Here is a 26,798-nt window from a genome sequence, read left to right on the forward strand (position 1 = left end):
GGGACCTATATGGAAATGGGTACTCAAGGGGATTCTAGGCTAATGTAGTACTTTGTTTAGTATATAAGTACTTTACCTATATAAAAATGCTTTAGGAGCAAGTGCTGTGCTTTTGAGATAGAGAATAGACTGTTTAGATTGCAAGTAGAGAAGTTCTAAAGGAAAAATTGAAGAGCAGACTTTATGGAGCCATAAATAGTTTAACCTTGTGGGGATTGAAAAGAGCTAGGAATTGACCCAAAATGGCCAATAGACTACAAGTTTCTGGCTGGAACCACTGCTCTAGGGACAAATAGGCTGCTCAGTGCTCCCCACTCCCCCTGGTGAACAAAGAAGCTTCCCTTTATCCAAATAAGGATACGGAATAGCACAGGAACCAAGCCAAAGCCCAGAGATCAGCAAACTCTGAAGACTGGACTATTCTAGTTCAGTAAGGTGGGAAAACAAGATTTTTTTTGCAGAAAACAGAGGAAAAACAGACAGTAAATGCTATAAATGCTTTTAAACGGCTAGCGCACTTGAGTTTGTTAGCCTACAGGTAAAATTAAGCAACAAATAACTTTTTAAAAGTGCAAAACAGTTAATCAACACAAAAACAGTTTAAATAGAATGCAGAGCTGTATAAGCAGGCAAAAATGCAGTCGCTAAGCAGTAAATAATCAAAAAGCCAGAAAAAAATACTTAAATCAGGAAAAAGTCACTCTTTTGCTCTCTGCTGCTTGTAGAACTCTGCAGGACACCACAAGGAGCGGTGCTGAGTTGAATACAAGCGAAAAAGCGCGCTAAAGCGGGCTTTATTACAGGGGGCTGAAAAGAGCTAGGAATTGACCCAAAATGGCCAATAGACTACAAGTTTCTGGCTGGAACCACTCCTCTAGGGACAAATAGGCTGCTCAGTGCTCCCCACTCCCACTGGTGAACAAAGACGCTTCCTTTTATCCAAATAAGGATATGGAATAGCACAGGAACCAAGACAAAGCCCAGAGATCAGCAAACTCTGAAGACTGGACTATTCTAGTTCAGTAAGGTGGGAAAACAAGATTTTTTTTTTTTTCTTTTTTGCAGAAAACAGAGGAAAAACAGACAGTAAATGCTATAAATGCTTTTAAACGGCTAGCGCACTTGAGTGTGTTAGCCTACAGGTAAAATTAAGCAACAAATAACTTTTTAAAAGTGCAAAACAGTTAATCAACACAAAAACAGTTTAAATAGAATGCAGAGCTGTATAATCAGGCGAAAATGCAGTCGCTAAGCAGTAAATAATCAAAAAGCCAGAAAAAAAATACTTAAATCAGGAAAAAGTCACTCTTTTGCTCTCTGCTGCTTGTAGAATTCTGCAGGACACCACGAGGAGCGGTGCTGAGTTGAATACAAGCGAAAAAGCACGCTAAAGCGGGCTTTATTACAGGGGGCTGAAAAGAGCTAGGAATTGACCCAAAATGGCCAATAGACTACAAGTTTCTGGCTGGAACCACTCCTCTAGGGACAAATAGGCTGCTCAGTGCTCCCCACTCCCACTGGTGAACAAAGATGCTTCCTTTTATCCAAATAAGGATATGGAATAGCACAGGAACCAAGACAAAGCCCAGAGATCAGCAAACTCTGAAGACTGGACTATTCTAGTTCAGTAAGGCGGGAAAACAAGATTTTTTTTTTTTTTTTGTTTTCTGATTCTTTGTGATCAAAATTAAAATCTCATTGAAGATAAACATGATTGCTTTGTTTGGCTGGGATAGATAAAGCTGTACTTTTTCAAAAAAATGGTTCTCCAGTCCCTAGTAGCTGTTAGCACATTTCTTCCCACAGTCCCACCTAAGACCCTTCAGCTTGATCTTAATTCAACTCAAGCTGAGACTGAAATGCTGCCTAAGACACCTCTATTTTCTTGTCTTACTGAATCTTAGAGATTATTATTTTTATCTCTTTTAATGTATTTACATGTGCACGACAGGGTCAGACATTTTTCCATTGTTTCTTCCAATAAAAGCACAAATTCTAATTTTGCTGTTTTGCTAATGATGTATGTGAAGGTTCATCTAGGCTGTTCCTGTGACCTTTTGATGTGGTGTCTTTTTTCCATTTGTATGCTAGCTCTGGTTAGGGAGTGCTCCACTATTAGATGCCAATGATGTACTTCTCTGTTGATTTGTAGTGTCAGTGGGAACATCATACAGGTGATGTAAGTCAAGTTGCCATCTGTCCTACAGAACTTTCATAGTTCTTATCATTTCATCAGTGCCTGACTCATTCTTTAGACTGATAGTTCATAGGCTCATAGACAAGTACTAGGCTAGCTGCCCCTCTAGGCCATTTTAAGCCTAGCCAATTTCTGTCAGTGAGAATCAATCCTGTAACTCTTGTTTGTGAGGTAAACACTTTAACCATTATACCAACCCCAACCCTAACAAAAAAAAATGTATACGTTACATGAGTACTGTTATGTCCTTCTGCTAAGGTGGATGGCCGGAATGCTATAATTTTTCTGTCTGCATGCACTTGCTTACCTGGGCACAGTTTAAATATTTGTTTACCCTTATTAAAGGTTCAAGATTAATACTATCTGCGCTTCCAAGATGGCTGCGCATTGAGTAACAGTTTAATTCTGGCTCGCCCAGTGTGAAAACAGAAACTTACCAGAGAAAGTCAGTGGACCTGGATTTCTGAGTACATTTCAGTAACTAATTAGTAAGTAAGAAGCCTCAATGCCAGGAACAAATAATTACAGAGGAAATAAAGGAAAATCAGCTACAAAAGGTGATGAAAAAACACTGAATGGGAAAAGTATTGTAGCTGTTCAGCAAAAAGAAGAGCAAGCTCCAGACATGACTTCCAGTAACCTTGAGGAAAGTATAAAGTAATTGCATACAGACTTGACCAAAATAAATGAAATGCTGATGGAGTATATTAACTCTACCAGTAAAAGGTTGGAAGGAATGGAAGAAACTTTAAACAGATACTCAGATGAGATGATTAAACTGCAAAACTCAGAGGACAAAATGAAGAAAAGGCTGGCTGAATGTGAGACTGCACAAGAAAAGATGTTTAAAAAATAATAGAATTAGAGGACAGAGCACGTAGAGAAAACCTGAGATTTTCTGCTGTATCCACGAAGCTGGAAGGAACAGACAGTATTAATTTTATGAAAGTACAAATAAGCAACTGGACTGGTATTCCACAGCAATAATTTTTAATTGAAAAGGCACATCATGTGTATGCCCCAAATCTGGCTATGTGAAAGCAGCCTAGACCTTTAATAGTAAAAATGCAGTCTTACCAGCAGAATGAGTTGATTCTGACAAAACTGTAGCAGAAGGACTAAGTACTAAAAGTGGGAAACAGCAGAGTGTTTGTGGAGAATGACTACCCATTGTACACCAGGTAGAAGAGGAATAAATGTATTCCATTATGTAGGGAATGTCGAGAAGCAGGAGTGAGATTCAAGTCTCACTCCTGAAGAGACCTAATAAACTGCATCATTATAAGCCAAAACTATTTTAAATTAAGTTACAGTGAAAAACAAAGCTTTTTTTGTATTACATGGGACTGAGCAGGAACAGAAGGTGAAAAGATAAATAGTTAAGAATTGGTAGAAATTTTTCAAGTTTATCAAAAATGTCCTAGCTGCTAATAAAATTATCATCAGTGAGAAATATTTAGCAAAATGATCAGTGAGAAATACTTAGAAGAATACACTTAGATTTCCTAATAGAAGTAAAAAAACCTCTCAGTGTTTTCACCAATGCAAAGAGCCATTGAAGCAGGAGAATCAGAAGAGAACAGGGTATTATGGGGCAGGGAGGAGCTTGAGCTAGCAAAAGTTTGTTGTTTCCATGGAAACAGAGGAGGGCTTGGTGACTAGTCCATCAGTTCCAGTGTCTGGACACAAACAGCATAAATATGTTGGTTACCTATTATAGTCTTGAAAGCCAACAATGTTGAATCTGACATTGTCGACACGAGAATAGCGAAAGTGCAGAATGTCAAACGGGTAAATGGAAATCTCTGTAAGGAGAGATTTCCATTTACTTCAATGTAGTGCGGTCTTGGAGTTGGTATATTTAAGTAGTGGGGGGGGGGTGTGCAGGGATGTTTGCCCCTCTGCCTACACCCTTTAGATTTTCTTTTTTTTTTTCTTTATTTTTTCTGAACATTCGAAATTTTAATGGTCCGATCATTAAAGGTCGACCTTTAGTGATTCGAACCATTAAACTTTTGATGTTCTAATATAGACCCAAATATGTCACTACATCTAAGTAATTATATGACTTCTCCACTTTCTTTCAGTTCTTTAACATTTATCTTTCCAAGGTCAAAACAGTTTTGAGAAATTCCACAGTACTAGTAATCTGATCTGACAACTTGTACCCTAAATTTCTTAACGCCAGCAATACATTTATTACAGTACCCCTAAGATATATTATCAGTCCCCCTAAAACTGTCCACATCTTCGGAAGGCTGCATATTTCAAAACCATACCATAATAAGCCCCCAACTTCAGAAAAAAAATCCTTCAGACTTATAACCATCTTTCCTCTTCTGTCAAAAATTCTGAAAAAAGGTGTAACCTCACAGATCAAACACCACCTAAATTCCTGTGGGCTACTGTGTGATCAGTAACAAGATTGTAATACAGATCACAAAACCTCTATAACCCTGTTTTCCCTAACAATTAACTTGCTTACGGCCATTGATAAAGGTGAATTGACTGGAAGCATCTTTCTTAACTTCATGAATGATTTTGATTCTGTAGACTCATAGATTATGCACAGAGCTTCATACTTATATATTATTAAAAACATCTGATGAAGCATAGTAATATGCAAAAGTGCTCATCCTTTTATGTATTTTAATAAAGAAGTTATCAACGCCATAGTTGTTCTGCTGTTTTTTTTTTATCTACAGTTTGCTTGGTGTTCCAGTTTGAACATTTGGGAGTATTTGGCTGTTTTGTTTCTTCTCTTATTAAAAACATGGAACTATTATGTTTCAACACTTATATTAAGCAGAAAAACTTTCAGTTCACTACTAACCATTCACAATATTCCTTGCAATGATAGGGGCTCTGTACTTGGATCCCTCTTTTTTACTCTTAATAAATGCACTTAACAGTGAGCTTCTATAAATATCATGAGCTCCTCTACAAAAGTGTCTTGTTACTTTGCACATCCCATATATCTTCTCCTTTACCTACCCAGCCATCTCAGCCAAGGCTGTCAGTCATGGCTAATTTTATTGTGAAAGCACATGCTACCAAAACCAGCACTATGCTGTCTATAACGCACAACATTTAGCTACTCTGAAGGATGACTGGGGCACTGTAAGCCCTGGAGGTAATTGTATTGAATGCATTCAAATAAAGTGCAGTATGTCTTGCATCTCTATCTTCAGTGTACATATTAACAATGCCATTGCAAAGCCCAGGCTTGTCTGGCTATTTGCTACAGAATGCATGGACTACTCACAAAAGAGATTAGGGCAACAGCAGCTAAGGCTGTCATTCTTCTCAAATTAGAATATGCCTTACACTGCAGCACATATGGCAATTCATTAGACAAACTGTAAAGAATGGAAGACAAAAATCAGTTTACATTTAATATGTGCACCATGTATACAGTAGTGCTGCCACATACTTGCTGAGATAAATGACTTTCAGTGCTGTCAAGGGCTAAGCCACTCACATACAATGTTCCTTATAAGCTGTCTACCATACATCCTAATGGGACTTTCACACATTTGGTGTGCATTTGTGCATATACCTGCAACAGAAGGATGACATTTAACATTATTTCATTTCCGAAGTGCCAACAGCTTTTAACTGTATATATACAATTGCATTGCATTTGTGATTACAGATGCTACTACTAAGAAATTAGCACCTCATTACAGCATGCAATACAGTGAAACCATAGACACAAAACAATTCTGCAGTGTAAAAGCACACCACTTGGACAATACTTGCAGTGCTACAGTAACATTTAATTCTCATTCCGTCAGCTGTTTAAAACCCATCTGCTGTAAAATTCAGCCAAAACACACCCTCCACAATGCCCACAATAGAAAATAGCAGCAAGACTGACCACATCCACTGCAACGTTCATACAAGAATGGTGGCCTTAACTTTTCACAATATAAATTGCATGTTTTATATTAAAGTATTATTAGTTGTTCTTGTATGTGAAAAAGTTACTAGGGTAAACTGATGCCTTTTCTCTCTTCTTCTTCTTCTTTGCTCTCTTTCTTCATTTTTCGTATTAAGAAAAGTGGGTATTATAGTGCAGCAAGAGAAGAAAAGAAAAGCATGTTTAAGTTAATAGGCTGTAATCTTGGCTTGTTGGGTGGGGATGGGGTGAAAAATACACAGATCACAACATATGTATATATGATATGTTTTCTCTTTCTTTTGCATAGGTAAATGTCTGGATTAAGACCCTTGGTTTAATTTAATAACAAGTTTTAAGTGGAAACAATTAAATGTAAGACCATTGAATATGATGAAAAGTTTTCTTTTAGCAATAAATGTTTTAGCTTATCTTTCAGGCTGCAGCAGAGGACTACATTTTTTTCTCTTACATTTCCATGAAGACAAGCAGAAAATAGGGCAGTAAAATCCAGAACAGTGGTTTCTTCAAGGCTAAAAGGTAATGTTTTCTAAAAGCATGCATGTTGTTTTCACATCTGGGAGGGGAATAAAGATAAAAAAGAACAGGCACCAATTAGTAAGTAGAAGCACAGGCAATAATATGCATCTTAGCATTGACAGCCTCAATTTCATATTAATTAAGGCCTGATTTAACAGCTGGTGGTGCTGCGGTAGCGTTGTTGCCTCACAGTAAGACGCTGTCTGGTTCGATTCTCAGCTAGAGCGTCTTCTGCATGGAGACATGCGTGAATGGGCGTACCTTAGTTGAAGGTTGTGCGTCAGGCCTGGCAAGCCGGTACGTAAAAATCAACTGCCAATCATTAGCGGACCGGAGTTCCGCTGTGGCGACCCCTAACCGGGAAAAGCTGAAAGACACAAACAAACAATACTTGGGACAAATGCTCTTATTAGGAGGGTTAAACTTCATTATCTGAAGATGTATATAGTTACGTATGTTTATATTAACAGGTTATGGGGGTGTTTGAGGGTATTTTTTTCAGGGCTTTTATTAAAACAAAAAACAATAAAGTATTGTAAAAATGTGACATAGATTCTAATGCCAGTGACAGAAAAAATATATTAAGGATTAACTTACCAAATATTAGTGGGTGCATGTATCATAAAGCTGGAAATGGACACATAAAAAACCTGTCATACATAATAGGTGGGAACAGTGCCTTCTTACCATAATAGCACTTTCCATATTATCTTAGAATGTGAATGGTCTCACAGGTTTAGACAAAAAAAGGAAAGAACATTTAATTACATTAAAAAATGCAGAGTGTAAGTAACAATGTTACGGGAGACACATTTGGAAAGAAATGAGCATGTGAATTTGATAAAGAAAGGATTTCAGGTTGGACATTCTACAGAATGACAGAGACAAAGGAAAAAAGGGGTACTTATATTAATTGTTAGAGGGAAAAATAATGGCAGATTTGTGTTAGTAAGGGACAACTGGCAAAGAATGGGGATTATGATGGATTGTATTTATATTCCACCTAAAACTGCTACTATGGAGCTTTAAAAATGGGAGAAATAATCGGCTATCAGCAGGGAATATTACTTACAGATGGGGACTGGAATTTAATTTGCAACAATGAGGATGTATCTGGAAGTGGTGCTAGAAGGGAAATATAACAAAAGAGGGTAGATTTCTGAAGACGTTTATGAAAATATTTGGTATGAAAGATATGAATTCAGGAGTAGGAACTCAGAGAGAATTTACATATTACTCCCTAAGATAAAATAAATGGGTTATAACTAAGCATAAATTATATTTCACAGGGAGATGTGTATTTGATTCAGAACTTTGAAACTCTTCCAATAACTGTTTCAGATCATGTGCCCATAATTACTAAGCACAAATGTAGGGTAATAAAGTAAAGATGAGACACTGTTTTTTTCCCACCCACCCATTAAAAAGAAAAGAATGTAAGAAATTGGTAGTGGAAATTATTCAGGAGTTATTGGGGAAGATAGAAATCACTCCAGAACCTATAGCTAGTGAGTGGGATAAAATTAAAATGCACTTCAAAAAGAGGGTAGAAATAAAAGAAAAAGAGATCTGGTTAAGAAGCTGTAAGAATTATTTTGAGGGGCCGACAAAGGTTAAATTATTACAGAATAAGGGGAATCTCACAAAACAAGAAGAGGTGCAACTGCAGACTGCTAAAGAGAAGATAAGGGAGAACCTGGATAATATAAATAAGTTTAGAAAGACTGCTGTTAAGCAACTGTTTTTTTAATAAAAACTCCAGAGCACAAAAAAAGTTTGGCTGAACAACTTAGGCAACAGAAAGTGGAAGGGGTTGTTGCCAAACTTAGGGAGCTTATAACAAGAAAAATAACCAGAGCTCCTGTAGAGATATTAACATTTTGGAAAAGTTCAAAATAGGGGAATCTATCTCCAGCAGCAGACCTGTAACCAGTGATGTTCCACAGGGATCAGTCCTGGGACCTCTACTGTTTGGAATCTATTTCTCTGAAGTACAAGCTAAAACTAAAGGTCTATGACTGATAAAGTTTGCTGATGACTACAAACTGGGAGCTGTCATAGTGTCTCCAAACAATGTCAACATCCTACAAGGGGGTCTTACACAAACAAATGATGGTGCAAAAGTCATGGCCTTAAACTCAATGCAAAAAAATATATATTATCATCCCTTTCAGTAAGTGCGATATTCCTGCTAACCACCACATCAGTGACAACACCCTAAGTATGCACTCAGTGGTGAGAGACCTAGGCATACAGGTTGACAGCAACCTTGCCTTTGATCACCATGTCTGCACAGAGGTAAGAAGGATATTCTGTACTACTCATCTCATAAGTAAGGGCATTGCATCCAGATAAAACAAAGTTATAACCTCTCTGTACTCTTCCCTCGTCAGACCAATAATTGAGTATGACGCCCATTTTCGTTTGTACCTTTTCAAGCACCTGCAGCAATTGGAGAGACCACAAAGGTTCCTCACAAGGAAACTTCAAGGTCTTCAGCAACTGTCATATGTGGATCATCTGAAATCACCGTCACTTTATTCTGTTTCATACAGACTACTCAGAGGCGATCTATGCCTTGCATATAAGGCAGTCTTTGACCATGCTTTATTGGAAATGCTGCATATTTCAAAGTCAAATGGTACACGGGTTACGCACTCTAAAGACCTTAACCTGGTATGTGACATTAATAAAACCTGCTGGAGGTACAGATTTGTCTCTCGGTGGTTATCACACCTTTGGAACGGACTCCTACTTCATGTCAAACAGTGCACCTCACTGACCCTCTTCAAAGTCTGGACGATTGGGTGGGTAACCTTAAATTCACCCCGGGGGTTCCAACTGTGTCCCTCTTGAACAGGGGCATTTGGTGCTGATCATGGAAATAAAGGTGGAAGTTGGCTAGGCTTGTAAGGGCCCTAGGGCCATTAGCCTAGTAATTGCGTATGATCCTATGAAACTGCTGTCCCAGCTATCTTCAAAATATTTTCCCTGGAGGAACAAAAACATTTTTTGATGAAGTACATGCTAAGAAAGAAATACAAAAGTTTGTCCAGCAAAAAGTAAGCTGTGAAAGAGAAGAAGATTCTGCTTCTTTTTCTTCTGATAATAAAGACCACAGAGAGACTGTGGCAGTGAAACCTTTCCCAGTATTTCAACAGAAAATGCTTGAGGGAGGAAAAAAAGGACAGTAGTTGACTAGAAGGCAGAACAGTTGAAGAAGCTAGAGGTGATAGAAATGAAGTGCCTAAGAAGGGGTGGTAGGATGCACACCGTGGGACAAACGAAGAATTGAGGACATAACTGCAGAAGCCAAAGTAGCTCCAGTTGCAGAAATATCAAAGAAACCAGAGTTTTGTGGTTTGGGCACGTGCAGAAAAGTAGAAGACAATCTGGTGGGGAAGAATTGGGACAAACAGTAAGAAGGTAAGAAGAAGCGAGGACATTCAGCAAAGAGGTGGCTGGATTGTGTAAAAGAATATCTGCGACAGTTAGGCATGAGTGTTGAAGAAGGCAGGAGTGTGACACTGAATTGAGAGAGTTGGCGACAGTTAACATGATACCCATGTAGAAAAAATGGGAAAAGGAGGCTGATGATGATGATGATGTGGATGAGTTGTCTAGAAGAATTGAGAGTGCACTGGAGATGAAGTAGACAGGGTTTTGGAGATAGAGGTGAACAAGAATAGAACAAGAAAATCTGGAAATATTGGACTTTCTTGGAGTTTGTTAAACTTGTAGGGGACTCTAAAGCATTTGCTCTACTTCATGTCATTAACGTTTGGAGACTAAAATCAGTAACTTGGAAATTCACAATTGTGGGATTACAAAGCAATAATTATATTTGTGAAACAGGACAGAACAAGAAGATCTGGAAATAATGGACTTGTTTGGATTTTGTTAAACTTGTAGGGGACTCTAAAGCATATTTCCTATTTAATGTCATTAATGTTTGGAAAATACTCAAAAGGGGAGAGGAGGAAGAGAGTTAACTGTAAGTAAAACTATTTTTTTTATTAACAGTATTACTTAAGTGGTGCATGATTTTCTATGCATGTTATAAAGTAAAGACTTTTTTCAGTTATGGGGATACTAATGAAAATAGGTGCTTCTGTTTATTCTTTTTGTTTCTTTCTCCCTTCTTTTCTCTTTCTCCTTGTTCTGTTTTAAGAAATGTATGTACTACAATGTTTAAAAGGTATCTGGTTAAAAGAGCATGATAAAAGAAAAAAATAGTATGCTTTTTCTCATTCCTGCATAGGGAATGACTGAGTTAAGGCCATTAGTTTTATATAGTAACAAGTTTGAAAAAGAATAGTAAATATTATAAGATCTTTTTTTTCTAGTAAACAGTCCTGTATCTGGTTCTCATGTCACTAGCAGACAATCTGTTAAGGAGAAATGTCCTGGAGAAAATGTATTCTGAAACCATTTAAATGTTTTCCCAGCTGGGAGAGCTGTAAAGATAAGTCAAAACCAGACAGCACTTAATAGAATCACAGGCTCTACGACGGATCTTAGCACGGATAATCTTTCTTTCTGTTTAGCTTAAGTCTATGTGGCTGTCAGTGTGGAACTTTTGTTTGGGGGTAAAACTTCAATATTTGAAGGTTTATATAGGTTTATGTGTTATTAAGTCTGTAGGTTTTAGGGCGTATTAAGGGTGCGTGTGTGTATTTTTATTTGAGGGTTTTCAGTAAAACAGAAAGTTCTGTAAGATGTGACATAGGCTCAAAAGGAGATGACAAGAAATAATTGTATAAAAGATTAACCTGCCAAATAGCGCATGGAACTAGACATTTAACAAAAAAGCTGTTGTACATAAAAGGTGGGAATAATAATCCCTGAAGAATGCGATTCTTTATGGTAATGTCTTTAAATGTTAATGGTTTCACAGATAAATACAAAAAAGAAAGATTACTGAAGTATATTAAAAAATGTAGAGTGCAAAATAGCTATGCTACAAGAGACACACTTGGAAAGAAGTGAACATGTGAATTTGCAAAAGAAAGGTTTTCAGGATGGTTATTTGGCAGAATACCTGGGTCAAAAAAGAGAATACTTATATTAATTGCAAGAGGAGCATTAATACTAATAGAATAGGAAAAAAAGACAATAATGGTAAATTTGTAGTACAGTACACTGGCAAAGGAGAAGGATTACACTGGCATGTATTTGTATTCCACCTAAAGCTGCTATAATGGAGCTAAAGAAAATTCTGGGAGAAATAAACTGCTTTCAGCAAGGAATATTGCTTATAGGAGGGACTGGGATTTAATTCGCAACAGTAAAAATGTGTCTGGGGGCACAGAAAGAGAAATATAACAGAGGAGGGCAGATTTTTAAAGAAATTTATGAAAATATTTGGCATGGAAGATGTGAATTCAGTACTAGGAATTTGGAGTGAATTTATATATTATTTTTTATGTTATTTATTTATTTAACATTTGTGTACTGGGAAGGTCTGACTTGGAACGAGCCAATTTTCAGTGAAGGCCATGGGAGAAATGTTCCAGGCGCATGTCTTTGTAATGTGGGGGAAACCGGAGCACCCGAAAGAAACCCACACGAACGCAGGGAGAACATGCAGACTCCACACAGAAGGCAGTCCAGCCGAGAATCAAACCAGAGAACCTGTTGCTGTGAGGCGACAATGCAACAACTGCACCACTGCACCATCCATAAAAGTATTATTTACAATGCATTTTAAAGACTGAGCTACAGTTTCCCATATTAATTTCACAGGAATGTGTGGATTTAATTGAAGGTCTTGATATGCACCCAATAACTATTTCAGATCATGTGCCAATAATAACTAAAATAAAAAACATATAAATATAAAGCAGAGAAATATGGAAATCAAGAAAAGGTACAAATGGAAATGTTTATGGAAGAATTAATTATGCTAAGGCTAGGGAGATGAGGCTCAATTACTAACAATTAGGATATGAAGAGATGAGATAAAAATGGTGATGTATAACTAATCTGCGGGGTGAGTCCCTAGGAACAGATGGCATTCTGGTGGAAGTTTGGAAGCTAGGAGGGATAAAACTGATAAAGATCTGGAAGGTTTTGTTTAACAGTATTCTAAGAAAAGAAGCACCAACGTCCTAGAAGACAGCAGTTGTAGGTGTAATTCGTAAAGAGGGTAAAAATCCATAAGATCCAGCTTCATACAGGCCCATTTCAATACTAAATCATGATTATAAAGTGTTTTATGTCTATAATGGCTAAAAGAATGACAAAAGTGATGTCAAAATTGATAGATATGGATCAGTGTGATTTTGTGGAGGGAAGGCAAACATTTGACAACATAAACAGAACAGTGATGATCCAGAGGGAAGTAGAGTGCAAGAAAATACTGCTGCTGCTGGTGGGTCTTGATGCAGAGAAAGCATTTGACAGAGTAAGCTGGGACTTTATCAGCAGGGTAATGGAAGCATTTGCATTCCCTGATAAAATTATAAGTTTGAGGTTGATTAGGAGGATATATGAAGGATCGGAGGTGAAAATTAAAGTGACTGGGTCCTCTCTGATAATCTCTGCTTGAGCAGAGGAACCATTGGCAAAGAAAATAAAGGACTCAGAAATTCAAGGATATAATTGGTATGGTAGTCAGGAGAAGCTGGTTTTTTTTTTTTTTTTTGCAGATTACATTATTTTATACTGTGGAAAATGTTGAGACAGTTTCAAACCTTTTCAGGATACAAAATTTCTGAAGCTAAAACAAAAGCAATAGCGATAAACTATGTACTCACAAACTGGTTCACCAATATCCATATTTATGGGCACATGATAAAATGAGTTATTTAGGAGTGTGGATTAAAAATTATACTGGTGTGGCAGCTAAGGATATGTGGGAAGAGACTAAACAAAAGATAATACAAAAACTGAGGAAATGGTAGCTCTGTTATATGGATATTGACAGTAAGATGCAAGCATTTAATATATTTTTAGTCCCTTTAGTCTTATAAACTGGACAAGCATATTTTTATCAACCAGAGAAGTTGTTGATAGTGATTAATAAACACCTGAAGGATTTTATGTGGATGGGGAAGTTGGCAAGAATCAAGTGGGATAAGCTTATTCTTCCAGTAGAGCAGGGCGGATTGGGATTGAAGTGGTATTTCAGAGCAACACAGTTAAGGCTCCTATACATAACACAAACAGAAACTATAACTCAAAGTGGAAAGAGATGAGAGGGGAAGCTCAAGCAACAGGGAGAGACTGTGATTTTGAATGCAGACCTTTAAGGAGAACAACAGTAATTGTACAGAATATTATATTCATAAAGTAACAGGAGGTCTTCTATGAACTAAGCCAACATGGGAATGGAGAAAGGAGATTCTGCCGATAGTGATGACGGCAATTAGAGATACAGGGAGTAGGCAAGAGGGGGCGGGAATATATTGTAGAAAACCTGCAAAGGAACCAAGGTATTGGGAGCAAATAACTAGAGACGGAAGGGTGATAGAATGGGAAGATGTCAAGAACTTATTTGGACCGCAGGGTAGAGATTGCCTTCCATATCAAAGACTGATGTCAGAGTATAGGCAAAGAGAAAAGAAATAGGGGGGGTCCTAAATGAAAGATCAGCAGTGGTTGCATGATAACTGTAAGAATCAAGGAGGTCAGGAAGGATTAGGAAGAGAGACTGGATAAGCAATTCACAAAGAAGCAATGGGGAAATGTCTCAAAAACATGCAAAAAAGTATAGAAGATTTAAGATCTTTGCCTAGAAGTGTTCACATATGTATTTTTGTACCCCAGCAAACTTCAAAGAAGTTTTCCTCAGGTAGACAGGAAATGTTGGAGGTGTGATGAGGAAGAAAGAGGTAACTCTGAACATATTTTCTGGGATTGTAATGAGTTGGTAGACTTTAATGATTCCCTGAAGACTGCTCTTTCAGAGATCTTGAGTGAGCAAATTGAAGTTGTGACGATTGGTGAGAGATGGGCGAAGGCTACCAGCCTAGTCAAATAGAATTTGATATATAATGCTGGCATTTGTAAATAAATGTAAAATACAGGCATGTTTTCTTGATAATAAATGTAAAATACAGGCATGATTCTTGAGTGTAAAGAATACTATGAAATGTGGAACTGCAAAATATGTGACAACATTGCATTCTACTGGTCCAGTGAAGGATGTTGCGATCCTTTCATGTTAGAATGCGGCTGGATGAAAGGTTCATGCCCATTATTTTAAGGCTAAAGTTTATGACCAGAATTTAAATGTGGAATGTGCTTTATTGCTCTAGTTTCTGTTAGAATATACATGTGAAATGTCTTCTATTGTTGTAAGTCTCAGACCAGGTGTTAAGATGATGCAATATGAATACTGGGAAAACCTAAGTGTCAAAAATGATGTAATTTGGGAGGGCATTAGAGACATATTTGTTAGTAATGTTTAAATACTATTTCTCACAAGAGACTGAGAGCATTTTGATCTTGATATCCAACTTATCAGCACTCTTCCTTATGCTCACATGTAAGTTTTAGCACTATGATTTCTTGTAGGAATAGTTGGCTAGTAAAGATTAATTATGTATTTTTTTTTTAAATCAGACCTGTCCTACTGTGTTATTTTAAGTTTCCGTATGATCTCTGAACTCTTAGATATCTCTGTGGTCTAGTAGTTTTGTCTTGTGTTGTAATTATTTATTATGAAATATTTGTTAAAACCTTCTATCTGTGGCTGGTTTGTGTAGAGATAAGCTCTAGAGTACATGGCATATTTATAGAGGTTATTGTAATAGGCCACTCTAAAGTAAGCCTGAATTAATGATATGAACAAACAAATGAAACCACACAGCCAGCGGAGCTCGGACTCTGCAAATAGCAAATAAATAATAATAAATCCAACCTCCGAAAGCATACACAGAGTCCTGATGGCAAAGGCAAAGTCAATGCCAAAAAATCCACAACAGTTCGTATAAAACACCAGTCAAATAAGCTTGGAAAAACGTTTTAATGAATAGAACGTGAGCGCTTTCACCAATAGGCTTAACAATAAAATAGGTTGCAATTAATAAAACATATAAACACTATAATATACAATTAATAACGAAACATATTTCATATGTGCTGAGAGGACAAACTAAATTAATGCTTAGGTTTGAAACACCTCCTTTTTCTTAGAATGGGTTTCAGATTCACTTTCTCATTCAGGCCTGGGGTTTCGTTATTAATTGTATATTATAGTGTTTATATGTTTTATTAATTGCAACCTATTTTTGGAGCAAGTATTTATTTATTCTGTTTCACTGTATGGGCGATACTTACGAGATTTTAGTATGTGTAACCGCACTTAGTGCAGGTAGTAAAGACCATGCATGCATTTATTTTGTTTTACTGTATGGGCGATACTTACGAGATTTCAGTATGTGTAACCACACTTAGTGCAGGTAGTAAAGACCATGCCTCAGCATTTTATTGTTAAATGTTTTTAACTATTTTAATATAGTTTATAGATGTAAGGGCAGTCGTCTAATAATTGACATGTATCAATGCTGTCATTAATTTTGATAAGAGTTAATATTTGCTGTTTTAAATTCAGCACTTATTTATTTTGACATCTTGAGGTGCTGCATCTTTTATTTTTTGTGGACATGTGACGTTTTTAACTGGCCAATGATGAATTGTGCAATAGTATTTAAATGTTATGTGAATGAGTTTCTTTGTAACGTCTGAGGAAGCCTATTGGTGAAAGCGCTCACGTTCTATTCATTAAAACGTTTTTCCAAGCTTATTTGACTGGTGTTTTATACGAACTGTTGTGGATTTTTTGGCATTGACTTTGCCTTTGCCATCAGGACTCTGTGTATGCTTTCGGAGGTTGAATTAATGATATGTATTTTTAAATTTTTATGTTTATTAATTAATATATGATAGGTTAGGTTGTGTCATGTGATTATTTTAATGTTGTATAAAAGAATGTATATGGCAGAGAACTTGTAACATTGATGAAGGATTTTGTCCGAAAGCGTTGTTTTGGAAAACTGGAATATTTGTATTAACACTTTCTATATATTTCTTATACTTGGTGCTGTGAAGCTGTTTTTTTCTTTTTGGATTTTAAGTTGTATAAATACTTATCTCAAAGTATGTTTGTGTTGTGTCAGCTACTTGTCCGGGACATGAAGCACTGGTTGGACAGAGAGGGTACTGGAGGTTTTAGCTTGCCCAGCTGGGTTGAGATCTGGACCCTATAACTGTGCCAGTGGGGAGTCTTATTGGGGACCTGGTGAGCAAGGGAGCAACCAGCCCCAGACTGACTGTGATCTCTGTGTGCACTTAAGGGAAATTGTACTTTACTGTGTGTATTAGTTATCCTTTTCTCTTCTATGAGACAACCTCCCTGGTGTTAGTGGTGAGGATTGAGGCTCCTTGATTGCTGGGCCAGGGCGTGGTCGTCACAAGTGTTTGGCAGTAGTGGGATCTACTTCACAATACTAATTGGCTTGTAGTGGTAGAGCGAATTCCTGTAGCTTATGAACAGTGATCTCTAAAAGTGTTTTGTACTCTAAAACAGCCATGCAGTGTATACTTAGAGTTCAGATCACAATTATTTTATTTCTTTTGTTAGCTTAGTGTTAGTCAGGGTGAGCAGGCAGCATGTTAGCAGAGGAGTATGGAAAGCTGACAAGAAACCAGCTGGCGGAGATGTGCCAGGCTAGGGGATTGGTGCATGGAAACCTGACTAAAGCAGACCTGATTGCAGCCTTGATTACAGCTGCATCAGAAAACAGCAGCCCGGAGGACAATCAGACTGAGAGTGGAGATACAATATCCTTGGAGAATGGACAGCTCAACCTTTCTGCAGTGGACTTAAAAATCCAGCTGGAGCTAAAGAGACTTGAGTTGGAAGCTAGGCATATGGAACTAGAAGCAGCTGAGAAAATGAGGAATCTACAGGCTGAGGAAAATGAACGGCAGAGGAGGCATGAGAGGGAAATGCTGACTCTTCGCCAGAGTCATGGAGGTAATGTGGAAGAGAGTAACTGGACCCCAGAAGCACAAAAGGTCAGTAAATTTCTTCCACAGTTTAAAGAGGGGGATAATTTTGATAGCTTCATTCATATGTTTGAGTGGGCATGTAAACAGTATGAAGTTGACCAAAGGCTCTGGGTATGGTTCTAGACCCCCTTACTCCATGGTAAAGCTGTAACCTCTTTAGCAAAAATGCATGAAACTGACTGTTTTGATTATACTGCTGTAAAAATACATTTATTAGAATGTTTTAAGCTAACACCTGAAATGTATAGGAAAAAGTTTTGTGAGCATAGACGCAAGGCAGATGAAAATGTATGTGAATATGTTGCTGAACTGAGTACTTATTTTCATAGCTGGGTGAGTGGATATCAAGTCACCAGTTTTGAATGGCTGGCAGACCTTGTGGTAAGGGAACAGGCCCTTAGCACTTTGCCTGAGGACATGAGGATCTGGTTAGCTGATAGACAGTGTGCTACTTCAGAGGATTTGTGGAAGAAGGGAGACCTATACCTAGCAAGCAGGGCAACCCTGCATGGGAAAGGGACCCCCAGTACTGCTCATGGGACTAAAGGAACCCATGGTGGGCAGTACAGACTGCCCCAACAGAATCCGCCAGTAGCAGGGTAAGCCACTAGTCCAGGTACATGTCCAGGAGCTTGGGTTAAATGTTTTGAATGCAACCACTAGAGCCATGTGGCATATAGATGCCCACGGAGGCAAGGTGGGGAACCAAAGGTGAAAGAGCCAGTAAGTGGGAAAGACAAAATGCCAACAGTGGGCTGTCTTGAGACAAAAGGGGTATGGAACTACCATCCTGCAGATGTCTTGAGAGGGAAGGATTTAGATGAGGCAGTACTATGTACTTATGCAGTGTTATGCAGTGAGGCTAGGAGACAAGCATGTGGATCTGGTAGCCTGGGGGAGACCCAGATAGACTGCATACTTGCAGCCGGGACTGCTGAGGTGGTTACTTCAGGGAGGGAGCTGCTCTGTAGCAGTGAGACTGAATGTGAGCCACAGCTGCTTGTGGGTACTGATGTTCCCTTGGACAGGGTAACTGCAAAGATAGAGGTGAGTAGTAGTACCCAGGCTGACAGTGAGGCACCGCTGTCAGAGGATGCCAGAATTCCTGTGGAAGGGGAGCTGGGAAGGGTTTCAAGGAGAGACTTGAGACAGGCTCAGCTCTCAGACCCTACATTGCAAGGCCTGAGGCAGGTAGCTAGGGAGGCACCTGATTCTCAAGGGACAGGGGAATCTGTATACTGAGACAAAGGGTTACTATACAGGGAGGGCTAGAAGGTGAGAAAGTACAGCAGTTGGTAGTGCCTAGAGCTTACCATCTGGTGCTTCTAGCCGTAGCCCGTGATATTCCCTTTGCAGGTCATGTGGGCATAAAACGTACAAAGAGGTGTATTATGCAAAACTTCTTTTGGCCTGGAATTTTCAGAGATGTAACAGGGTACAGCAGTACCTGTGAGCAGTGCCAAAAGGTAGACAAGGCAGGAGACAAGGTGAGAGCTCCTTAGATGCCTTCGCCTGTGATTGAGGAGCCATTTCAGAGGGCAGCTATGTATATTGTGGATCCTCTGAGTACCCCAAGTTCCACAGGGAAAAAGTATATCCTAGTGATTGTAGATTATGCTACACGATACCCTGAGGCAGTGGCTTTGTCCTCCATTGAGGCCGAGAAGGTGGCAAATGCTTTGCTAGAGATTTTCAGCAGGGTAGGTTTCCCAAAGGAAATACTGTCTGACAGAGGTGCCAATTCTATGTCAGACCTGCTGGCTTGTCTGTGGAAGTCCTGTGGGGTGAAGCACATGAAGACCACCCCCTACTATCCCCAGACTAATGGTCTTGTTGAGAGGTTAAACTCTACAATCAAGTTCATGTATGGGCATTTGCAGATCAGTTTAAGAGGGAGTGGGACAAATGTTTGCCCCATCTGTTGTTTGCTTACAGAGAGGTTCCCTAGGAATCCACGGGTTTTCACCCTTTGAGTTGCTGTATGGGCATAGGGTGAGGGGACCTCTAGATTTAATTCGAGATGAGTGGGAAGTTGAGTGTGAGTCTCACAAGGGGTCTGTTGTGGCATATGTCCTGAACCTCAAGACAAGGCTCAGGGAACTCATGGGCTTGGCCCAGGAGAACCTGGAAGAAGCCCAACAACAGAAAAAGGTGTGGTATGACAGGAATGCTCGAGCTAGAGAGTATGTTATAGGGCAGCAGGTAATAGTTCTCATTCCTGTCAGACGACCCTACAAGGTGGTAAGAAAGGTAAGTGATGTTAACTACATGGTGGAAGTGCTAGGCAGACGGCAGGGGCACAGATTGTACCATGTTAACATGATGAAACCTTACCATGATAGGGAGGCCCTTGTGCTGAGCATTTGCAGTGGTTTGCAGGCGGAGTCTAAGAGAGATCTTGTGACTGATCTCCTCAGTGAGGCTCGGGCTGACACCTCGGTGGAAGGGGTAACACTGTCCCAGCAGCTATCTCCTACCCAGGTTCAAGAAATCCAAGCAGTGTTGCAGGAGTTTGGGGGCATGTTCACCGGGAAACCAGGGAGCACCCAACTGGTGCAGCACCAGGTGGATACAGGACCCCAACAGCCTATCAGGCAGGCCCCTTATAGGGTGCCTGAGAGAGTCAAACAGGCTCTGAGGGAGGAGGTACAGGAGATGTTGGAACTAGGGGTGATTCAAGAGTCCATCAGGCCCTGGGCCTCACCAGTGGTGTTGGTGCCAAAGAAGGATGGCAGCACCAGGTTCTGTGTGGATTACAGGAAATTAAATAGTCACACAGAGGCAGATGCTTACCCCATGCCTAGGACAGATGAGGCCCTAGAGCAGCTGGGTGAGGCTAAGTATCTTTCAACCATTGATCTTACCAAGGGTTACTGGCAGGTGCCCTTGACTCCCAGTGCTAGAGAGAAGTCAACCTTTGTGACTCCTTTTGGCTTGTACGAGTTCACAAAGATGCCCTTTGGGATGAAGAATGCTTCAGCGACTTTCCAGAGGATGGTAGATCATATCTTAGTAGGAGCAGGAGGGTTTGCCTTTGCTTACATGGATGATATTGCTATCTACAGTCATTCCTGGCAAGAGCACATTCAGCATGTCAGGGAGGTGCTGGGAAGACTACAGAGGGCAGGGTTGACCATTAAGCTGAGTAAATGTCAGGTGGGTATGGCAGAGGTCTCCGACCTAGGACATAGAGTGGGGAGTGGTAAGATAAGGCCAGAACCTGCCAAAGTGGAAGCCATTCAGGCATGGCCTACACCTGTTACCAAAAAGCAGGTGAGGGCATTCTTGGGAACAGCAGGGTACTACTGAAAGTTCATTCCCAATTATAGTACCATAGCTGCTCCCCTCACAGACCTGACAAGGAAGAACCGGCCAGATAAGGTAGTGTGGACCCCAGCATGTGAGCAGGCATTTCAGAAAAGAAGCTTAAGGAAGCGTTGGGAGGACCCCCTGTGTTAGCCGTTCCAGACTATAGTAAAGAATTTGTTGTGCATGTGGATGCTTCAAACTGTGGGGTGGGGGCTGTACTTAGCCAGATTTCTTCAGAGGGAGAAGAGCACCCAATGGTTTATCTCAGCCGTAGGCTCCAACTCATGGAGGAATGCTATGCAGCGGTAGAAAAGGAATGTCTAGCCATAGTGTGGGCACTACAAAAACTTCAGCCTTATCTGTATGGAAGAAAATTCACTGTGATGACAGATCACAACCCTCGAACATGGTTAAACAGAGCCAGTCAGCAAAATGCCAAGTTGCTAAGATGGAGTCTGGGGTTGCAAGCATATGATATGTCAGTGCAGCACCACAGTGGGAGTAGCAATGCCAATGCAGATGGGCTCTCAAGAGTGGGAATGGGGTGAGGTACACCCAGATAGACCTGACACTCTCAAGCGATGTTTCTCAAGGGGCACTTGAAAAACTTGCTTGAGTTCCTGGGGGGGAAGAGATGTGATGATTGGGGAGAGATGGGCGAAGGCTGCCAGCCTAGTCAAATAGAATTTGATATATAATTCTGCCATTTGTAAATAAATGTAAAATACAGGCATGTTTTCTTGATAATAAATGTAAAATACAGGCATGTTTCTTCAATGTAAGGAATACTGTGAAATGTAGAACTGCAAAATGTGTGACAGCATTGCACTCTACTGACCCACTGAAGCATGTTGTGACCCTTTCATGCTGGAATTCGGCTCCAGTGCGGCTGCAGGTTTCATGCCCATTGTTTTAAGGCTAAAGTTTATGACCAGAATTTAGATGTGGAATGTGCTTTATCTCTAGATTCTGTTAGAATATACATGTGAAACGTCTTCTGTTGTTGTAAGTCTCAGAGCAGGTGTTAAGATGATGCAATATGAATACTGGGAAAACCTAAGTGTCAGAAATGATGTAATTTGGGAGGGCCTTAGAGACATGTTTGTTAGTAATGTTTAAATACTATTTCTCACAAGAGACTGAGAGCATTTTGATTTTGATATCCAACTTATCAGCACTCTGCCTTATACTCATTTGTATGTTTTAGCACTGTGATTTCTTGTAGGAATAGTTAAAGCTAGTAAAGATTTGGTTGTCTTTTCGGCTTTTCCCAGTTAGGGGTCGCCACAGCGGAACTCCGGTCCACTAATGATTGGCAGCCGATTTTTATGGTGCCAAGTTGCCAGCCCAATGCCCAACCTTCAGCGAAGGCACGCTCATTCACGCATGTCTTTTGAAGGCCATTAGACTGCGGGCAGGACATGCAGACTCCACACAGAAAGCACTCCAGCCGAGAATCAAACAGGAGAACCTCTTGCTGTGAGGTAACAACGCTACTGCTGTGTCACCGTATTTTTCTTTGAAATCAGACCTGTCCTACTGTATTATTTTAAGTTTCTGTGTGATCAATGAACTCTTAGATATCTCTGTGATGTAGTAGTTTTGTCTTGTGTTTTAATTATTTATTATTAAATATTTTTAAAACCTTCTACCAGTGGCTGGTTTGTGTAGAGATAAGCTCTAGAGTACATGGCATATTTATAGAGGTTATTATAATAGGCCACTCTAAAGTAAGCGTTGACTGTTAGTCATACTAGCATTGGATTATAATATTGCACAGTAATAATTGGACACCCTTTTAAGGGCCTTTTAGTAGCTGATATTATTAGTTGGGTGGTGGCAGTAATTACTACCGTACAGTCTGGGTAAAGGGGCACAGCTGAAGAATCTGTCTCAGCCATTCCCAGGAGTGTCTGTGAAGTTGTATAAATACTTATCTCAAAGTGTGTGTGTGTTGTGTCAGCTACTTGGCAGGGACATGAAGTACTGGTTGGACAGAGAGGGTACCGAAGGTTTTAGCTTGCCCAGCTAGGCTGAGACCTGGACCCTATAGCTGTGCCAGTGGGGAGTCTTATTGGGGACCTGGTGAGCAAGGGAGCAACCAGCCCCAGACTGACTGTGATCTCTGTGTGCACTTAAGGGAAATTGTACTTTACTGTGTGTATTAGTTATCCTTTTCTCTTCTATGAGACGACCTCCCTGGTGTTAGTGGTGAGGATTGAGGCTCCTTGATTGCTGGGCCAGGGCGCAGTCTTCACAGAAGTAACTAGGGAAATAATTTTTTGAGCTATGGTATGGAATTGGAATTGTATAGACACAGTAAGGCCTTGATATGTCTAATTATGATGGCTACCAAAAAGCAGTTACTAGAAAATGTATATCAAAGTCTAAAACAACTTTACTAGAAGTAACGAAGATAGTAACAGAGATAAAACAACTGCAGCTCAGATCTTTAGAAAAGGGTAGGAGAGAACTACATAGAAAAAAATGGAAAATGTGGGATCAGTACATGCAGAGGAGGAGTGAGGTTTAAAAGAATGCAGAATATGAATGAGCTATGTAATGGTTGACTAAAAATGACTGGATATCTTAAAAGTAATGTATAATGTTTGCAGCTACAGTTGTGTCGGCACGGGTTGGAATGTATAATGTTTGCAACTGAGATTGTGTCGCTATGGTTTATTTTCATTCATATAATTGTGAAATAGTCTGCGTCATACATGATAATTTAATAAAATGTTCCTTATTAAAAAAAAAAAAGATTAGTACCATCTGAGGTTGTTGTACATGCAAAATGTTCATGTTGGCTTTGGGTCACAAGTTCTCATTTTATTTCTTCTTTTCCTCAGGAGTGAAGCACAGGATGGACACTGTTTTTTGTTTTTTTTTTTTTTTTTTTTGTTTTGTTTTTCAGTTTGCAGTGACATTCCTGTCTGGGAATTACTCATGTCACTGAGATGCAACTGTACCTCTCAACCTCTTAGAACAGGAAATCTGGACAATGCCATAAATAAAAGCGGGACAAAGGCCCAAAAATAGTGACAATTTTTAAATATTGCTTTTGCAAACTTAGAAAGATGATAGACTAACAGGTTGTTCATTAGCACAAATTCTCTGAAGGGTATGAACTCTGAAACTCAAATGTCTGTCATTATTTTGTAACGTCGGTCTTTAATGATTTGCTACTAATTTGCCAAAAAACACAATTTTATGCAAAATTGATAAAAAATATGAGGCAAAAATCTGGCTATTCTGCGAAAATATTTACAGTTGAGAGGTGTGGATGCAACTAATTGGCTTTTTTTGGATGAGTGCTTCTGTTTTTACAAAAGCAAATTATTTTTTTTCCTTCAAACTGGGAAGCCTAAATCAGTCTGATTGTTGGAAATCCCCATGGCCTGTACATGTTGTTTTGCAAATGCAAGAAAAACACTTAATTATATAACTGACTGCATGTGCCATGTTAAATCTTAGCTGTTTCCATTGTCAGTCTGTCTGTGTATGTGTGGATAGAGATAGGGCAATCTGATTCTGCTAACTGAGTGACAGCTACTGATTCATTAGAGATGTATTTCACCACTGTTTATATTATGGGAAGGCACAAAATATTTTTGACATCTGTAGGAGATTCAGCTTTTTTGTCTTGCGTAGAAAAAATACCTTGTAATAAAGGCTGAGAACCATCATTCTAAAGTAACTAAGCCTCAGCACCCATGTGTGTCTGTTGCTCAGAATGTGCCTCATTAGTTTAATTACAATGTAGAAAAGCAGTGAGCAGGGAGTCAGGAATTTGCAAGAGCCCAGACTTCAGCCAGTGTCCTTGTTATGAACTCACACTTTTGTATGCGAACTGCAGTTGTGACAGCAATGAGAGTGTGGAACATGTACTGATACAGCTGCAATTTATTTGCATTTATTAAAGGATCAAATAGTACTTGAAAATGGGTTTTAGGGAGGCAACAAAAAAACAATATTGGCTATAAGAAGTAAACATATGAAAAATTGACAAGCTAAAATCAGAGTGAACCATAATGAACAAAAAAGTATGCTGAAAGGAGCTAAAAGGAATATAAGAAATATTTGTGGGCATAAAGGCAGGTCTTGAAGGAGACAGAAGGAAATACTAAAAGTTAGGTAAATGTTTTCTGGGTAGTACACTACTGTAGGCAAAATGTAGATTTAGTATTCGTATTGCAAGATGGAGGCTTTTGTGGGACATTGCAGGAAAATGTCATTTGTAATTACTGCAAAGGAAAATCGTAAAAATAGTGCATGTTTTGAATAGGTATTAAAATCAACTGTAGCTCCAAAATTAGGTTTTTGGGTCATGGTAAACTAAATCAGCAGTTTTTTAGAGCAATATTGCCCTCAACTCACAGAAGCCTCTCTCTGCTTTTTTGGTCTATGCAACTCCCTTATGTTGAACATTCACTTATCTCTTGTGAGCCCTTCCCACTTCCCTGTACATGTCTGTCTCCCACACTTTTTAATTCATTACCATGGTGCCACTCCTGTCCTTACTCTCACCTGTTTTACTCTTAACATTATCCGAGTCCTTCTCTACCTGCTTTCTTGCCTTCACTTTGTGGTTTTCTGTCACACTCATTGTCTCCTATTACTTCCTTTTTTATACTAACTTCTTTCCTCTGTATGTTTATTCCATGGGTTCATAAGTAGGTACTAGGCTATCAGCCCAAGGGCCTAAGTAAGCCTAGCCAACAAGCTTCCCTAGCTTACGCCACCCAAGAAAGTTAATATCCTGTGCCCCTGTCGAGCAGAGCCACGGAAATGATCCCCAGGGTGTATTTCCTATTTCCCATCCACTCATCAAGATTTTTCTTGAAGAGTGCTAATGAGGAACTTTGCTTGACATAGATGGGTAACTTGTTCCAGAGTATAGGAAGTCTCTGTGACATATATCTATCCCTCCAGCATGTCCTGTTTATTGTGGTGACAAGGTTTAGGTCCCTAGAGCGTGTAGCTCGGAGGGATGATTTCTTTAGGTGTAGCATGTCCAACAGCTTTGGGTTTAACATAGCTTTATATGTTAGTTAGGCAGAGATCTCCTTGGAGTAGACAATATGCTACAGAGTAAAGCTGGTGTTTTTTGAGATGGTCAGTGTAGGGCATCTGTTTGAGGCCAGTAATCCTCTTTGTGAAGGTACTTCTGTGGCTTTTCCAGCTGCTGCAGATGTCTTGTGAGGTACATTCCAAAAGGGGCATTGTACTCTATAATGGGTCTAATGAGTGTCGAGTAGAGGGGAACAATGACCTCTTTTTTCCTGGATGCGAACCCTTTTGTCATTAGGTGTGCCACATAGAAGGATTTCCTGACTACTGTGGTGATGTGATTATCAAAGGAGAGACTACTGTCCACCTGGGTCCCAAGGTCTCATCACACATTCGGCGTTAAGTAGACTGCCATTTTTGTGGTAGTTCATGGGTACAGAGATTTTACCAAAGGGGATGACAATGCACTTTTTGGCATTGAGCTTGAGGCCATGCCTCTGACACTAGGCATCTGTCTCAGTGAGGCCCTTTTGTAGGATGTATAAAAAGAGAAACGGCTTCAGGTAAAACCCAGGTGCACAAAACCAGAACTATATATAACCAAAAATACACCGAGGTACTACATAATAGCATCTTTATTACACAAAAAATAAGAACAGTGGTGAACGCTTTCGCAAAACTAATTGCTTCATCAGACAAGAAAATAAAACACTCCATTGCTTATATACAGATGGAACCATTGACTCAATCACTGATGTCATAGGTCAATTAAGGCATTAAAGCTATATAAAACTTAAGTGCTCACCACTGTTATTATTTTTT

General features: G+C 39.3%; 1 protein-coding gene across 1 annotated transcript in view; it reads left to right on the forward strand.

Moving 5' to 3' along the window:
* Positions 1–26,798, forward strand: part of SLC9A9 (solute carrier family 9 member A9) — a 3,618,317-nt gene that overhangs the window by 2,102,866 nt on the left and 1,488,653 nt on the right. The gene's annotated exons all lie outside the window — the stretch shown is intronic.

Source organism: Protopterus annectens, chromosome 5.part0 (assembly GCF_019279795.1).
Source record: "Protopterus annectens isolate FY-2018-M chromosome 5.part0, PAN1.0, whole genome shotgun sequence".
In the NCBI taxonomy this organism is placed as follows: Eukaryota; Metazoa; Chordata; order Ceratodontiformes; family Protopteridae; genus Protopterus; species Protopterus annectens.